At 35.3% G+C, this 12,376-nt stretch overlaps 1 protein-coding gene and 1 pseudogene across 1 annotated transcript in view; both read left to right on the top strand.

The window, feature by feature from the left end:
- The first annotated feature begins 2,987 nt into the window (after positions 1-2,987).
- The window catches only part of LOC126715482 (jasmonate-induced oxygenase 4-like), a 48,782-nt gene continuing 39,393 nt past the window's right edge, over positions 2,988-12,376 (top strand). The window contains exon 1 of the mRNA XM_050416095.1: positions 2,988-3,045. The gene's annotated coding sequence lies outside the window, so the exon portion shown is untranslated. The remainder of the gene's footprint in view (positions 3,046-12,376) is intronic.
- On the top strand, positions 3,513-5,162 carry LOC126704581 (codeine O-demethylase-like; annotated as a pseudogene).

The raw sequence follows: 12,376 nt of genomic DNA, 5'->3' as shown, positions 1-12,376 counted from the left end.
TTTAGACAAACTAACATAAAATTGGCCACTTTTTAAAGATAGAACTATTCGAGGGATAAAACCTTTGTTCTAATTTTTTTTTTTTTTTTTAAATGTAAAGTTCTACATCTAGATTACAAACATTTCTTAGGATGCTTGAAATCTTCAAAAAAAAAAAAATTAAACAGAGTTTAAAAAAAAGTATCATATAAATTGCAAAATTGTATGTAAATTTAATAGTCTATGATTGGAATTTACTACGACAATTTACATATATATTGGACAACAAAATAATTAAATTGGATCAAACCATTAACATTTGAATTAGATCAAACATAGGGAAATTACCCCCTCAAAAAAAAATAAAAACATAAGGAAATTAGCTTAAACAAAAGGCAACAAATACATAAAATGTAGTTAATTGATTATAATAAAAAATCAGAGTAAAAAAAAAACATACCTACATGATTGGAGGTAGAAAAATAGAAGCCTAAATAAAAAAACTGTACAATAAGTTGGAGAATGAAAAACTACATGTAGCCTTGGTAGGTGTGGCTGTATCTGTGGCTTTGTGTGCAACGAGCAACGATGTCGAAGACCCACGGCGTCCTCACTGCGGTGAGGTGATGGTCAGTGCATCCTCATGGCAACAAGGTGAGCTCCTCAACGGCGGCGATGGAGGTCAATGGAGAACAGTGGAGAGAGGGAGAGTGTGAACAGCGCAAAGAGAGAGGGAGAGTAAACAGTGCAAACTGAAAGGGTTTGAGAAAAAAAAATCTGAACTGGGTTTATTTATAGTATTGGCTTTAGCAACGAACATTTTCATCGCTATTGCTTAATTTTCCATCGCAAAAGATCCCATATTTCTAGTACGCTTTTAGCGACAACATATATTTCATCACTATAATATACTTTTAGTGACAAATGTTGATTTCGTCGCTAAAACTCTGTAATGAAATACCTATTTTGTATCATTATTTTCAGAGACAATTATTTTCTGTCGCTAATGCTCCCTTTCAGCAATGAAATGATTTTCTTCGCTGATACTATTCATAGCAACACCTACTGTGACGAAATTGTTCGTCACTAAAAATTTCAACTTTTAGCAACGAAACATTTTGTCGCTATAGAGTAATTAAGTTCGCTCCATAATTTCCCTCGCTGGTGCCCAAATTTCAAATGACCAATAGCAACGAAAATTACTTTTCGTCGCTAAATGTTATACTTTTTTTCATTATTAGCGACGAAATCTATATTTCGTCACTAAAAATACATTTTGTTGTAGTGACACCAAAATCAAATACTCTAAAAATCAAATACTCTAAACTTCTTGAAGTTACCTAATCAAGAAGTTTAGGTTATTTACATATTAGTTTTTAAAAAAAATACTTTATCCCAAAAAAATAGTTAACATTATCAGCTAGATTGTTATTAGATTTTTTTTTTTTTTGTTTACGTTAAAGTTAATAAAAATAAAAAAATAAAAAACTTACGGAAGTAGTTTTTTTTTTTTTTTTTTAAAGATACACTTACTTTATGATAACAATAAATTAGAGATAAGAATGAATTAGAATCCTGATTAATCTAATATTAATTTACATACAATCTTTCATGAAGCAGCTTTTATTTTACGCTTACTATATAATATTTTTTTTATTAATCTAATATTAATCTATACCTACAATCTTACATGAAGCAGATGTGAAGCAATTTTTTTTTCTTTATTTTTTCTAAAGAGATAAACTACTTAATGATAAAAATGAATTAGAGTCCTGGTAGTATACTATTCTTTTTTAATTCTTTAAAAATCTAAAAATATATTAAAATTTCTGTAATTTGGTGAAGTCATGTGGCATAACCACAGCGACTAAGCCCAATTTTTATTATATATAATATGATATATTGATATTGATATTAATTGATTGATAGATATTGATGATTTGGAATTAGAGACCAAATTAAACTCTATCACATAGTTCAAGGATCAACTAAAGCTTTTTATTGCACAATTTAAATTATTAATTTATATAGCATAGCACTCATGGGAGGAACGAATCTTTCTCCAATCAGGTACCCTCCCACAAAAAGGCGCCTTTTGGGGTTTAAGGGGGAACCTTAAAAACAATCACATGAAACACCAAGTGTAGTTTTTGAGACTCGCTCACTTTGTGATCTACATATGATTGGTACACCCTTCATTAGGCTCAATGCTTATAAGGCAAGAGTGAGAGGTATCTCTCCCTAATGTGGGATTAAGCAAATCTGTGCGAGTGGGAGCAAGGGTCGACCCTGCCCATCCCAAAATTAATGGACAATACCTTATTGGGGATAGATTTGTTCCTCCCACAACACTAAAGTAAAACTAATTGTGAACAATTTTGTCAAAATATTTCCGATTATCTTTAAATTGACAAAATTAATTATTTTTAATGAAATTGATTTTAAATTATTTTTAAAGCATAGCTAGCCAAAGAGGGCAAAAAAAAAAAAAATACCCCACTAGGAAAGTGTTAATACTTTTTTATAAGGCCATGTATGATTCACCTTCACTACAAAAAATTTATGATATTCTAGGCCTTTTTTAATAGTAGCTCATAATAAAATTATGAATCGCACTAAAAAAAGTACACCTATAGCAGCAGTAATCAAACTGCCGCAATGAGATGACATATCCTGAAAAATCTATAGCGGCGATTAAGAACCGCCACAAATGCATATGTGGTACTTTCACATTAATAGTTGTATCCTAGTGTTTTATGAGTATCCATGCTGCGTCATGTGCTTTTCTTTAGAGATAACATCAACCAAGACTCTGTGTAAGTGTTCCTTGTGCTTATAAACAAGGAAGAGTTACTGTCAAAAAGTGTCCAAGAACTGGTCATCAACGGTGGACAGCCACCAGATAATTATGCTTATAAAAACAGTACAGGAGGAGTGCCTGATGTTCATACTCCTTTGACTGAAATTCCAGTCATAGACCTTGGTAACCTCAAATCTTCGGTGGCCACAGTAGTAGAAGAGCTAGAGAAGCTTCGGTCTGCTCTCAGTTCATGGGGTTGCTTTCAGGTTTGATTTCATTGCACTTACTGACTAACAGCAACCTATATATATAGAGTTATCAGGTTCACATAGTCATATTTGGACATGGAGACTCAAATTTAAATGACAATTTTAGGCTCTCTAACTAAGCTACAATTACTTCTTTGTTTAATACTGCTAGTTTGTTTGTTTGTTTTTTTTTTTTTTTTTTTTTTTTTTTTTTTTTTTTTTTACATATATTGATTGTTTATTTTATATATTTAATAATAAAATATTATCTATTAAATATTTATTATATTAAAAAACCAACAATAAAATTGATTCCACTAAAAACCAACCTTCCTCTAAGTTGACGTTCATGTCATCTTTCAGCCAAAAAATAATATAGACCTTTCATCATTCTAATAACATACTCAAGAGTTGGTTTTGGAGTTTCAGGCAATAAATGTTGGAATCACAAAGTTCATTTCTAGACAAAGTCCATGAAGTTACCATGCAATTCTTTTCACTTCCAATGGATGAGAAGCGTAAATACTCCAGAGAAGCCAACAACATCGAACTTATCTTTTCAAGCCATCATTTTTTTTTTTTTTTTTTTTTTTTTTTTTTTTGAGAATACTAAGCCATCAAATACTTGATTGGACTGACCGACTGATTCTCATGATAAACCCAGAAGACCAGCGAAAGTTCACATTTTGGCCTGATAATCCCACAGATTTCAGGTAATCAAATCACGTTATGTTCCTTTCTGCATAAAGAATACAACAGCAATTAATGGTCATTCATTACAAATTTCAACAGCATAAACTTTTGACATGCACTTATAAAGTTTAAAATTATTTTCATTTTGATTTCTTAAGTTTGAAATTTTGTATTTTAGTCTACCATATTTGATTTTGTATTCAAAATGATTCTTCCATCTCCTGAGTGACTAATATGGCTATTAAGAGAGGAGAAAATTTTAAATTTAAAAAAAAAAAAAAAAAATCGTTTTGTTGACACTTAACGCTGAAATGAGTTATCAGGATGGATGAAAGGAAAATTGTGAAAATTGAATCAAACTTAGTGGACCACAATAAAAAATCTCAAACTAAAGGAAAAAGTATAATTTAATCTTTTTTGTTTTATTCCATAGAGTTTTCACTAGTAATTATTTCCCTACTTGTCTCAAAAATGATTTAAACACCTCTAGATCTCTAAAACACAATCACTTTTCCCCTACCTTGATTTTGTGTTCCATAGCATCCAAAAAACACTACAATCATCCATAATAACATATGGTGGTGGCAGCCGTGAATGGCTGGCTCTCCATCCATAGAAAATACGGGTTGAATACTATAAGTCAAACTGATCAGTTACACATAATAAAAATAAATAAATAACTGCAGGGATATTTTACTCAAGTATACCATGGAGTTGAGCCTCATAACTGAAGTCATCCTCAAAGCCATGGCAAAGTCACTAAATTTGGCGGATAACTGCTTTTTGGAGCAGATGGGAGAACGATCAACAATGTTTGCAAGATTTAACTTATATCCTCCATGTCCAAGGCCTGATCTTGTTCTTGGCCTTAAACCACATGCAGATGGATCAGCAATCACATTTGTTTTGCAAGACAAAGAGGTGGAAGGCCTCCAATTCCTGTAAGACAACCAGTGGATCAGAGTTCCAGTCATTCCTCAGGCTCTTCTTATAAATATAGGTGATCAAGCAGAGGTAATAGCTACGTACTGAGACTTTCACATGTTCAACTAATTAACCCCCCAGTGTCTAGCAACTATATATTCTAAGCTATTCAAAAGTAATCAACATCTACACTCACACCAAGTTCACATTTGATGACCCAAGTTATAAATTTGTTTTAGAATTGGTTTCATATGATACAATGGGCTTCATATGATGCACAGATAATGAGTAATGGAATATTCAAGAGCCCAGTGCACAGAGTAGTGACAAATTCAGAAAGGGAGAGGATTTCGGTGGCAGTGTTCAAGTTCTCCCGACTCTGAGAAAGAGATTGAACCAATTGGCAGGCTGGTCAATGACTCAAGGCCGAGGCTATACAAAAAGGTGAAGAATTATGTTGATACTTATTCCAATACTACCAGCAGGGAAAGAGACCAATTGATGCAGCGAGATACTAGTTTTTGTACCTTTGTCTCTTGTGGATTGTATTAATAAAGATCCGTTCGTCCATTTAAATATTAATGATTAAATAAATGGATATATTTCTAATTATTGTACATTATTTATTTGGATTAAATGGGTTGATTAATGAAATTCTATTATTTTTCATGTTTTTTCCTTACTTAAATACATTCAATTATGATCATTCCATTAATTCATTTCAATTTCCTCAGTAGTTTGTAGAGACTTTGCAAATATTCAAATGAAGCCTTAGAAATCCGAAGAGGGAAAATGTTTCATGTTTCAAAGAAAGGGTCACAAGAATAACAATCTGGTCCAGCCAGCAGGATCAAACCCAAATCCAATCTAAACCCAATCAGGACAAATCATAAACCCATCGATCCGTTTATGAGTTCTATCTATGAGACAAAATGATTGATCTATGGGGTCCACCTCTGTGCACGACTAGTGTTTATCATTACAATAATTCACTGTTGAAAAATCTTTCTAGTCTTTCAGTCTACTTCCTATTTTCAACGTCCGCGATGGCCAGACGCCAGGCACTGTTTCAATTGTATTTTGTATGTGCCACTGACCAAAATGAATCTTGATATTAGAGTATCAGCACTGGACAAAGCTAAACCCAAATGTAAGGAAAATTTAGCATTTTAAGCTTTAAAATCCTCTCCATCAAAAAATGCTACTGCCAATTATTGCAAATTTTTTTACAATAGTGCTACAGTGCAATTCTAAAACAAAATAATATTTGTTTATTCACATATTTGACTCTCTTTCTCTCTCATCTCTTCTCTGTTTCTCATCTCCATTCTCTCTCCACAACGGCCTCTTTCTCTCTCTCATCACATCTCTCTCTCACGGTGGGCTATTCTGGTGTGGGTCGTGGATCCGGTGTGGAGGTGAGACTGGGGAAGTCGAGATCGGCATGATATGGTGGCAATTTCTGGGTTTTTTGGGTCCAAATCAGCATGGTATGATCAGCGGCTTGTTTAAGCTTTTTCCGACGTGGTTTCCTCTCAACAAGTGCAGGCAAGCCGAGTTGTACCTCTCATGGAAGTGCGAGACTAAGCGTCGGAAATGAACCCCACTAGGAAATGCGAGACTGGGCTATTCAATGGTCTTTTTCTTGAACCTCGCCAGAAACGAAGGCTCCGACGGAAGTTCCAGATAGAAATTTAGGATTTTTTTGTTTGTGGGTTTTGTTGATTGATGCGTTTTTGGTTGATCTATGAAGTTTTGGGTGTTTGAGTTGATGTGTTATTGCTGGATTTTGTTTGAATGATTTCTGGGTTTCTTGAAAATATTCAATGGTCTTTTTCTTGAACCTCGCCGAAAATGAAGGCTCCGGTGGAAGTTGCATATAGAAATTTAGGATTTTTTGTTTGTGGGTTTTGTTGATTGATGCATTTTTGGTTGATCTATAAAGTTTTGGGTGTTTGAGTTGATGGGTTATTGTTGGATTTTTTTTGAATGATTTCTGAGTTTCTTGAACCTATTCAATGGTCTTTTTCTTGAACCTCACCGGAAATGAAGGCTCCAGCGGAAGTTGCAGATAGAAGAGAGCTAAAAATGAGAGAGAGAGAGAGAGAAGATATAATTTTGGGATATATTATTTTATTACGTAGATATATTATTTTAATGAGTAGAATAGGAAAATAAAAGTTTGGGATATTTGAGGTATTGTAAAATGGTATGGTATAATGATAAAGTGACTTTTTGGAATGGTAAAATAGAATAGAATTAGAATTGTGGGATGCTGATACTCTTAGAGTTTAGAATTGAAATGGCAACCTTGACATTAGAGTTTTAATTTGACCCGACAAGACTATATCTCAACTCCATAATCTATCCAAATCCGAAAGAGAAATATGAGTTCTTCTACTACCATAAATAAACTCACAATTTTTGTCACAACTCTCTAACATAATAAATTGATTGACTGTTTGTCACTTTCACTTAAACACACAACTTTTTTAGTACCAATCACAATCAGCAACATGGAGTATTATAGCAAAAATTGTGCACTTTTTTTTTATGGTACTAGATTTTTTATAAGAATTTTTTGCACCCGAAAAAACAGATCTAACAGAATGAAATGGCAACCAGGTCAGCATCGCCAGATCATATGGGTTGAGTCTTTTTTTTTTTTTTTTTTTTCAAAGGGAATTCTTTTATTCTTTCAAACATTATAGATTATTTCCTTAATGAGCAGGGATTTGAAGGCTTCAATTTAGTGAACATTAAATTTTATAAACTTAAGAATTTATGTATTATATTTAACTTTTTATTTTTGAGTGTTTTTGTTTATTTGTTTCTCTTATTTGTATCGAAAAGATGATAAACACAATATTATCAAGGTTTTTTTTTTTTTTTTTTTTTTTGCATGCAAAAAAATACATATCATATTAGAAATTGACCCAATTTTGAAAAAATTGAATAAGAGTCATAGGTCATGCAACCCATTAATTTGTATAATCGACCCGACCCGTTTGTCATGTTTAGGAAAGATTTGAGGCTTGAAAGATTATAGTGGATAGTAGTTTAAAATTATCTATTTATAAAGTATAAATAAATCCTTGTAATTTTTTTTTCAAAAGTTCCAAATTTGAAGTTAAAAAATAAATAAAATAAAGAGTTTGTATAAAACTTATAACTGATTTCTACAACTTTCCTTTTCGCGTTAAAAATATCTTTAGACCCTATCAATACCCCATTTGATGGGCAAAAATAGCCAAATACCACTATTTTTCGAAATTATTAGTGTTTTACCACTATTTGAGAAATATTTGGTTATGTACCATTTTTTGAAACTCGAGTTTGACATGGAACTCAAGTTTATGAAAATTGAGTTTCTTAAAAAAGTTCACTTGGAACTCGAGTTCTGCCTGTGTTTCAAACTCTTTCACTACCTTTTTCACTACCTGTTCCCACGTGACCTTGACAAAAGAAAGAAAAAAGAGAAACCCACAGCCACAATTGTTGATTGTGTGAGTGCAATCACATAGCCACATTTGTTGACTGTGTGAGTGTTGTGGAAGCGGGAATTGTTCTTACATAATACACGAGTGTCTTAAACTCAAGTAACACATTGCAACGAACTCGAGTTCCACATAATCAAGTTCCGTGTGGCATTTTTTTTATGGTACTCGATTTTCTTAAACTCGAGTTCCATGTCAAACTTGAGTTATAGAAACTCGAGTTTTAAAAAAGTGGTAGATTGCTAAATATTTCTCAAACAGTGGTAAAACACTAATAATTTCGAAAAATAGTGGTATTTGGCTATTTTTGCCGCATGATTGGTTTGGATCAGGGAGTTGGATCATTATAACAACTAGAGATGAACATGTGTTAATCCAACATGAAGTGCTTAGCAGATATAATCCCAATGGATTAGATAAGGATGATGCTTTAAAACATTTTGAAAGCCTTCAAAAATGAGCAACCCCAAGAAGATTATATGCAACTCTCCTTAGAAGTTGTGAAATATGCTAATGGCCTTCCATTAGCTCTTGTTATTTTGGGTTCCTTTTTGGTTGGAAGAACAATAGATGAATGGCAAAGTGCACTGCCCAGTTTCAAAAAAACTAAAGGAGAAATATTTAATATGCTTAAAATAAGTTACGATGGACTAGAGGAAATAACGAAGCAAATATTCTTAGATATTGCATGTTTCTTCAGACATTGGAAGAAAAATCAAGTAATAGATATATTAGGGAATTGTGGTTTTCATGCAACAATTGGCATAAGTGTTCTCATGGAAAAATCTCTCATATCCGTGTACGGCAACGAACTTTTGGGGATGCATGATCTACTACAAGAAATGGGTGAAAAAATTGTTCGTTTTGAATCAAATGGAAATCTTGGAAAGCAGAGTAGGTTGTGGCTTAATGATGACTTTGCATCATGTATTGAAGGACAATATGGTAAGAAAAATGACAAAACTATAATTTATTTCAGTGAATAGGATTGAGTAGGTATAGTAACATAATTTTGTTCAATGAATTAGTTCTTTAAAATAAAATTCCAATAGGTAAGTGGTTACTTAAGTATTTATGTAACGAAATCAAGAATAAAACATTTATTTACCATACTAATATATTGTCAATGATGACTTCTTATATTTTAAAAACAATAATATCTTTTGATTGTGCAAATCACCAATCCTTTGCTTTTGAAATCTGTGAGGGTGTCTTTTTCGGGATACTCAGGCCCAAGGATCCTGAGCCTGAATGAAAAGGAAAGGATTTGGTGGACCGGGCCTTGACTCACCGCAGCTAACAAGCTGTTTAAGAATCAAGTGAATGCAGAGAATACTCCTGACAACATACAGAAAAAAAAAAATGACAAACAAGGATATCGAAGAGTGCCAAAAATTAACAACGTAAGTTCAGAAAGAATGGAAAATAGGATTACCAAGACGATAAAAAGAGTGCCGTGGGGATCCTGGGAATTATGAAACAGTATTTCATTAAGACATTATCTGTTTGGTTACAGAAAGCTCACTAGGACGTGATACAAGGTCCAATCAAGCTCAAAAATTGCAGTCTTGAATGGCCATTTCAGCCTTCAAAACTTGCGAAGTTTGATTCTCGTTGAATCCGAGTATGTGCCATAGTGGCCTTTACAGGATATCGGGAAGCAGTATTTGTTTTCCCTTAGTATTTTCTTTCTGCACAGATTTTTCTGATAGTTTTTCCTAGAGAATTTCTTCTTTCTTGTGTTTCTTTCTTTTTTTCTCGCTGCCTTCTTCACAACCCATCCCCTCCTTTTATAGTGGAGTTTTCTGGGCGTCCCGGGGAACCGTTGGTTCCCCTGTTTTGTTCTTTTGCAAACAGAGCATGCTCTGTCTCCATCGCCTCGGTAAGTCCCTTTTCCGTTTTCTCTCATTCTTTCCTTCTCTTGGTTCTGATTCCTTTGAAAGCTTTTGGTTGGCCATCCTCTTTGGGACGTGCTGAGGTATGCCCTTCTCGGCATCCCCATTTCTGGCGTCTTCCTCTTTTCCCTTTCTTTCCTTTTTGGGCGGAATCCTGTTCTGCCATTTTTGAAAGTCATTTGTTACCATTCTTCTTCCCTGTCCTGGTTCCCCGAGGTCCTTTTCTGTCTGTGCCATTGAGAGGTCGCTCGCGTCTTTTATTTCTTGTTTTTCTTCTTCTGTCTTCTTTCTATCGATTTGTCCAGTCTTCCTTTTTATTTGTGCTTGAAGGGATCTGCGCTTATTGAGGATCCTTGCTTCTTTACACTCTGCCGTGGTTTCTTTTTTGGACGTTTCTTTCTTTTCTGGGCTCCAGGATCCTCTGGGCCTTCCTTTTATTCCCCCATGAGTCATCCGTATCTATTGCTTTGGGCTTAGCCTGAATTTTTTCTTTTCGGCTTGACTTGTTCTTCTGTTTTGGGCTTATTTTATTATGGCCCTTTCTTTTTCAGACCTCAACAAAATCTTAGGCAACAAATGCAATTGAAGCCATAGTCATTGAATACAAGAAAAAGGATTTCAAATTTGAAGAATTTCTTGAAGTGTTAACAAAGATGGGTGAAAATAGCCAAATGCCACATTTTGGCAAAATTTGGGGCAAATTAGCACTGTTTCGGAAATATTTAGCAATCTACCACTTTTTTAGTACTCGAGTTTCACAAAATCAAGTTCTAAATAATACTCGAGTTTCGTAAACTTGAGTTCCTAGGTGAGTCACTAGTAATATGATACTCAATATTATAAAAATCAAGTACTTCTTTATGGTACTTGATGATGCCGAAAAATACCACCAGTGAGTCACACGTTCTTTCGTACGTCGCCAATGGTACCTGCACAACGAAAAGGAAGAACCTAGCGGGGAGTACCGGTGTGGTACCGGCCAAACACCCTCCGAAGGTCAAGTTAGAACTATTCTCACTGCTCTAGAGTGCTAGAGAGGGTAAATTATGCGTACCTTGGTTTGTGAGGGAGTATGGTTTTTATAGTAGTAGGGTTCTCCCCCTTTTCCTTGGAGTAAAAGTCTTTTCCTTATAGGAGTCCTCTTGGGCGTATTTTGCGGGATTCTTTCCATATAGGAATCCTTAGATTTCGTGAGGCGTGGGGAGCAAGTTGTTTACTTACACATGCAAACGTGGCGATCACGCATCTCATGGCTGATACCGTCAGTATTTGTTGTTCTGTCAGATTAGGCACCGTCAGCTTCAGGATGTCTAGCGTCACAGTACTCTACATGTGGAGCTTCTTCACTCTATTTCACCGTCAGCCCTTCAAGAATGCCGACGGCAAAAACCATCCCGTCACCCATGTCCAAAACTTGTACCGTCGCTTTTGTCCACATTTTATCCTCATCACTTGCCCCCTACTCCATGACTCCGTCAGTCTTCATACTGACGGGTTATGGAGTTGTTTTCCAGAGGGGCTGGGATATCGTTCACCTGGATCTGTATTTAATGCTTCGGACACGTGGGTCGTTCCTATTGGCTCTGCTTCTGACAAGGCGTCGCTTCGTCTTCCGCGCCCTTTTTTCCCATATATAAGCAGCACCTCCCCTTCATTTTCCACTATTTCAACCTTGCTGATCCTTTGGAGAGAGAGACCGTCGCTCGCATTCCGTCAGTTTTTTTGGTCCGTTAGCCCAAACGTCACTGTCATTAGAGCCATCCAGAAAGTCATCATACTGGTAAGTTTTCATCTCCACTTCTTTCTTCTCTCTCTTTTTTATTTTTGCCTCATTAGCGAGAACGTCAGTCTAGGTACTTAGATCGGATCCGTCACTTGTAGGTAGTCAGATGTCAAGTGACGCGTCTTGTGAGGAGTCGTCAGTCCGCGAAGGAGCGGGCTACGACGAGACTTATGGTTCTGGAGATGAGTCAGACTTTTCCCTTCCGTCAGAGAGAGAGACGTTGGCACAATCTCCTAACGTTGATGAGAGTTTGGCTGAGGGAGATGAGGAAAGAGGGGATGGAGATGTTGGGGATGAAATGGATGTTGACGGAAAGGAGAGCGACGGGGATGAGGGATCCAGTGAAGGAACTTCAGAGGGTCCCGGAGATAACCGTCCCTTCATTCTTCCTGAGGATTGGGCCGTCAGTAAATTTTCACCTAGGATGAGTGGTAAAGTTTTTAGGGAGTTACGTGTTCGTTATCAAATCCCAGACCACATCCCAATCCGTCTCCCTAGAAAGGACGAGAGATGTTACTCTGGGAGGACAGCTGACGTTGGTATGTATGATACCATGT

This window comes from Quercus robur, chromosome 2 (assembly GCF_932294415.1).
Source record: "Quercus robur chromosome 2, dhQueRobu3.1, whole genome shotgun sequence".
NCBI classification, from domain to species: Eukaryota; Viridiplantae; Streptophyta; class Magnoliopsida; order Fagales; family Fagaceae; genus Quercus; species Quercus robur.
Note: the sequence above shows the minus strand (reverse complement) of the source record. Positions and strands in the feature narration are given on the sequence as shown.